At 40.3% G+C, this 6,404-nt stretch overlaps 1 pseudogene; it reads left to right on the forward strand.

Annotated features, from left to right (window-relative positions):
• The first annotated feature begins 2,143 nt into the window (after positions 1–2,143).
• On the forward strand, positions 2,144–3,693 carry LOC143666619 (transmembrane protein 19-like; annotated as a pseudogene).
• Positions 3,694–6,404: the final 2,711 nt, after the last annotated feature.

Consider the following 6,404-nt stretch of genomic DNA (forward strand, 5'->3'; position numbering starts at 1 on the left):
CAGGGCAAGCACCACATCAAGAAAAAAGCTACTTAAAAGCAGGAGGTTCTCATAGCACCCTGGATGGCCCCTCCTCCACCCCTCAGTGGCTCAGGAAGAGCTGGTCCATACTCACAGTGAGGATCCCTGGTCCTGGTTCCAGAGAGAGCAAAGTAACCCTCATGCACATCCTGGAAGCATGTATGCCAGGCCCAATCTGTCTGGCGGTAGTTTGATGGATGGGTCATCCCAGAACTTGCCCTGCAGGTAGAAAGCAATTCACATAACTTCCCTACAGAATGCTGTGGGTGGCAGTCAAATCGTGCTGGAAAGGGCAAGGGATTTTTAGCTGTATGCATGCAGTATCTGGGATCATGAGAGAACTGTTTCCTAGGGAAGAGGGGACATTCATATCTGTGTAAATGGAAGAATTCCTGGAGCCACCTGAGCATGCCCAAAACAAGACACAAACACAGAAAGGATCAAGGTGGCCCCTATCTTGGCCTGGAATAACTCTAAACTCATTGCATGGATAAGCCCTGAAGAAGAGCCCTTCCACTGGTCAATCTACAAAGACTGGGAAAGGTGTTATGTCTTTCTCATCCCTTACCTCCTCCTTCTTCTCATCTTTCTTCTTTTTGTTAGCTCTGGGTATTCAAAAAAACTTGCCATAACACTAAATGGATACAAGCTTAAGGAAAAGACACTTCAGTGTCTAAATTGTAGTGATAACACATAAAAATATCACAATGTCCAGGTTTCAACAAAAGATCAAATAAACAAGCAGTGATGGGCCAGGAAAAGGAGAAGATTCACGAATTAGAAACCTCAATAAAGAGGACCATAACAAAGACTTTCATTTTAATGGCCCTGCATATGATCTAAAAACTAAAGGAAAAATGGACAAAGAACTAAAGGAAATCAGGAAAACAAAGGATGAACACAGATAATCAATAAAGCGGTGGCAATTATGAAAAGGAACCATAGTAACAGAAATTTAAAATTCCCTAGAGGGATCCAACAGCAGATTAGCACTGGCAGAAGAAAGAATCAGTGAACTTAAAGAGAAGATAATTGGAATTGTCCAGTCTGAGAAGTAGAAATAAGAAAGAATGAAGAAAAGTGAACAGAGCTTGAGGAATCTTTGGGACACCATCAAATGCACCAATATATGCATTGTGGGAGCCTCAGAAGGAAGAGAAAGAGAAAATATTCAAAGAAATATTGGCTGTAAACTTCCCAAATTTAATGAAAGACATGAATATACACAGGTAAGATACCTGTGTGGCTTGGAGCTATGTAACTCAGAAAAACATGTTCTGAACCTTCATCCATTTCCATGGGTGTGGCCCCCATTGTAATAGAACCTTCTGACGAGGTTACTTCAGTTAAGGGTGGCCCAACTGAATCAGGACAGATCTTAAGCCTATTACTGGAGTCCTTTATAAGCAGAATGAAATTCAGACACATAGAGAGAAAGCCATGGGAAGAATCTGGAAGTCAATAAAACCCAGAAAAGCCAGAAGCAGCTCTCCATGCATTGCCATATGACAGAAAAGCCAAGGATCAAGGATCGCTGGCAGCCAGCCTCAGAGTGCTGATTTCTGGAAGAAAGCACTGGCTTGGTGACACTTTGATTTTGGATTTCTAGCTTCAAAAGTGTGAGCCAATAAATTCCCATTGTTTAAGCTAACCCAATCTATGGGTTAGCTTTCTCTTAGCAACTAGAAAACTAAAACAATGCTCAGAGAATTCCAAACAGGATAAACCCAAATAGGCCTACATGTCATGGCATATTATAACCAAACTATCAAATATCAAAGAAAAAGAGAATTCTGAAAGCTGTGAGAGAAGCAACATGTCACATACAATGGAGCCTCAATAAGAGTAAGTTCCAGTTTCTCTTCAGAAACCATGGAAGCAAGAAGGCAATGGAATGGCATATTTAAAGTGCTGAGTGCAAAAAATTGCCAACCAAGAATTCTTTATCCAGCAAAACTCTCTTTCAAAAATAAGGGAGATTGAAAAAACAAATGAGGGAGAGTGATGGAACATGTTGATATCTATGAGTGCCTCTAAGCAATTGTTGTGCTGGCAAGTAAAATGACTTTTTCTCAGAAAGGCTCTATATTTTCTCCCCCAGATGATTATATCCTTGTTTTCCATGACAGATCTTGATGACAATATGATATACAAAGATGATAACTAAATAGTTATACAGAGCTTGATCACTTACATTTCTTTGGCTTCCTGTATTATATCAATGACTGCAAGTACCTATTATGGTAATTTACAGCCTATTTCTCCTTGACATTGTCTATTTCCTGTTGTTCCTGTTTTGATCATTTTAAATGGCTTTAAAATATGAGTCTAGATCACAATGGGGCTTTGGGAGGGCTGGTGGTTGGATTTGCCCAAACCATTGCAAATTTCAACTTTTTAACATCTTTGCTGATGCTTTTACTTTCTTCTTCAAAACCCACTAAATGGAAGGGAGAAATAAAAAAGCATCTAGAATCAGAATTTAAGGAAGGTGGGCAGAGGAGTGGGCTCAGGTATTCTGTAATGGAGCTATACCCACAAAGCTAACCCTGCTGTACATGATAGAAAGTGGCTGCAGGTAAATCTGAATAGCTTTTTCCAAGAAGAACATTGCTTCCTGGATGTTTCTGTCTCTCTTGGCTAGACACATGGACTTCAGAAATCAGGACTGTTCTGATTAAAAGCCTGACAAAGTTGATAAATCCCTGGGAGAAAATTCCAGTCTGGACAAATGGTGGGGTAATGTTAGTGGACCTTGCCTCTAGTCTCCTCGGTGGTACCGTTGTGGGCAGGGTTCTCTAGAGAAACAGAACAAAGAGGAGAAATCTGTAAATATGAGATTTATAAAGCTATCTCACACAATTGTGGGAATGGAAAACTCCAAAATCCATAGGTCAGGCTGTGAAGCTGGCAGCTCTGATGAAGCATCTGGACAACCTCCATAGGAGAGGCTCATTGGCTGAAGAAGCAGTGAAAAAGTCTCTCTTCTCCCTTAAAAGTCTCCAACGGATTGGATTATCTTATTGGTGGGAGATACTCCTTATTTGATCACAGATGCAATCTGTCACAGCTGCAATCAACTGACTGATGATTTAATAATCCAGCCTTCCGGTTTATCAATCAGCCGTGAACTATCCTTGCAGCAACCTCAGGCCAATGCTTACCTGACCAGACAACTGGACATCATCGCTTGGCCAAGTTGACACCAGAATCTAACCATCACACTTGGGGAGACAGATTTTTAGGCTGATAGGCATCTGATCTCCTACTTCATGCCTAGCAATAAACTCTTTCTCTCTTTGAAACCCTGTTGTTATGGATTGGCTCTTATGCACAGAGGGCGGAGAACCCACCACTTTGTCTGATATCAGGCATTGCAGACTTCCTCACACAATTGGTTTTGGTGAATGATTTAAACATTTATGCTCCCTGGTGGCCAATTATTACATTTGGTGGTCTGGCTGGGTTAGTAGGAGCTCATATTTAGGAGCTACAACGCAGATTGCTGGTTTGGATGAAAACACTGTTGTGGTTGTCAACAATCCAAAGAATGAAGCATAGTACATAGCAAGGAAACCCATTTTTGATAACAATGCAGTGAATCTGTGGTCTTTTGTCCTTATTGTCCTCTTGTTGCCAATAGTAGCTTGGGGTTTTTAACCCAAGGAGTGAACTTCATTTCATTTCAATAGGTTAAAACTGTGATGAGTTCAGCTAAACGAGTAATTTCAAGTTTCATCTTAAGAACAATTTTAATTACATAAGCAGAAATGCCAGCTCCTCCCATATTCCATTATGATAGAATTCCACAATTTTCTTCTCATCATCTCCCTTGTAACATCTTGCTAATGAAAGAGGAGAGTGCACAGAATCTACACATATTTTTCTTCTGCTGGATGGAGCTTCCTGAGCAATGAAGCTCCCCCCTCCTGGAACAGAAAATATTGTCCCCCTCCTGGAACAGAAAATTCATACATGGTAGATCTAGGTTTTGTTTTATTTCTTTAACCAAGGTTGGCACTAAAAGTGATGAAATTTTAAAAGAGTTCTCACTTGAGCAGAGAAATGCCAGTGTACCAGTTTCCCCAATGTTGTATCCGTTTTCAATGGCTTACACTGTTGTGTGTGGAAGTCTAAATAAGTGTAGCATTCTGGATTTTTCCTACTACTTTGCTATTCACAATCATGAAAAGTGTTGAATTTGGTTCCTAGTGCACTGTGTTGCCTACTCCACAGTTATTCTTTGTTCATCAGGGTTCTAGTGGTAATTTCCACTAGAATGTATGGAAAAAAAAATTTTTTATGTGAAAGCAAAAACAAGATTTATCTTCTATCTAAAATAATCTGTACCTTATTGTGACTTTCAGCTGCTCTGTGAGCACAAACTACTGTTACCGGACAAAGGCAGTGGATTCTTGCCTAATGTGCTCAATGACCAATTCCTGGGACACAGGGGTTTCAAAGAAAGAAAGAGTTTATTGGTAGGCAAGAAGCAGGAGAGCAGATGGCCTATTGGCCTAAAAATCTGTCTCCCCGAACTGTAATTCTGACAGTTTTACAGTATCAAAAGATGGGCAGGTTTTAGGATAATGAATAAAACTTCTTAAAAATGAGCAGAGAGATACAAGTTCTGGAGAAATTGTGGAGAGAGAGAGGGGTCTTCCTATTCACTGTTAGTAGGGAAGTAGAGAGATGAAGCCCCTCTGGAGAGCAGTGTGGTGACTCCGCCGGAGGCTAAGGGTGGAGTTGCTGCATGATCCTGCAACCCTGTAATTAGGTGTATACTTGGAGGAACTGAGAGCAAGGACTTGAATGGGCATTTGCATACTGGTGTTTACGGTGGCAGTGTTCTCAATTTGCATTGGATGGAGGTGGCCTAAGGATACAAGGACTAGGGGAACTGTGGGGTATACATACAATGAACTACTGAGCAGCTGCAAGAAGGAATGAAGTTGTGAGGCATGCAACTGTGTAAATGACCTTGAGGACAGTATGTTGAGTGAAATAAGCCAGAAACAAAAAGAGAAATATTATAAGGCCTCACTAACATAGACTAATTATAATGTGCAAACTCTGAGAATTGAATTCGAGAGCATAGGTTATCAGGTGAAGACCTACTGTAAAGGATCCTAGATTGTAAGCTCTTACAGCATTCACATCTATTCTGGAGTCATACTGTTATTCTAAATTCTGAGATGAAAAAATGATTAGACTTCAGTTAGACATATGAATGAAGCTGATCTGGATAGGAGTAAGGTAAATCAGACTAAATGGTAAAGGATGATATTGACTGCATTTTAAAACTTCAATTTCTGTGTGAGACCAAAGAAGGGGATGTTTATTTGGTGCAAAATTTGTATTTTCAGTAGCACGTTATCTAATTTAACTTGTATGGTCAACTTATTCAAACACCATAATAACATGAATTATTGAACAGGGTGTGAGATCTTGTTGGTTTCTACACGTTATTGTGATACAGCAGTATATCCCTGAGTAATTTGGGCAGGGAACAAAAAAGTATTTGCAAAGTTTCCTGAGGAGACTGGGGAGAAAGGCGGAAACATTAAACTTCCCCATCTGGGGAATTCCTGATATGCTCGCAAGCAGTGGGGACAACCAGATCAATAGGCTGAGCCCTCAATCTTGGGGTCTGACCTTATGAAACATATTCCTGCAAAAGAGAAGCTAAGCCTACTTATAATTATGCCTAAGAGTTACCCCCAGAGAGCCTCTTTTGTTGCTCAGATAAGGCCTCTCTCTCGAAGCCAACTCGGCACATGAACTCACTGCCATCCCCCTACACAGGACATGACTCCCAGGGGTGTAAATCTCCCTGGCAACATGGGACAGAACTCCCGGGATGAGCTGGAACCCAGCATCATGGGACTGAGAAAGGCTTCTTGACAAAAAAGGGGAAGAGAGAAATGAGATAAAATTAAGTTTTAGTGGCTGAAAGATTTCAGAGTTAAGAGGTTCTCCTTGAGGTTATTCTTATGCATTATGTAGATATCCCTTTTTAGTTTATGGTGTATTGGAGTGGCTAGATGGAAGTACCTAAAACTGTAGAGCTGTGTTCCAGTAGCCTTGATTCTTGCAGACGATAGTATAACAATATAACTTTTACAATGTGACTGTGTGATTGTGAAAACCTTGTTTCTGATACTCCTTTTATCCAGAGTATGGACAGATGAGTAAAAAAATGGATAAAATAAATAAATAATAATGGAGATAAAGGGTAGATTGGAATACTAATGGTCAATGAGAGGGAAGGTTAAAGGGTGTAGGATATATGACCTTTTTCTTTTTATTTCTTTTTCTGGAGTGATACAAATGTTCTAAAAATGATCATGGTGGTGAACACACAACTATGTGATGATATTGCG

This window comes from Tamandua tetradactyla, chromosome 23 (assembly GCF_023851605.1).
Source record: "Tamandua tetradactyla isolate mTamTet1 chromosome 23, mTamTet1.pri, whole genome shotgun sequence".
NCBI lineage: Eukaryota > Metazoa > Chordata > Mammalia > Pilosa > Myrmecophagidae > Tamandua > Tamandua tetradactyla.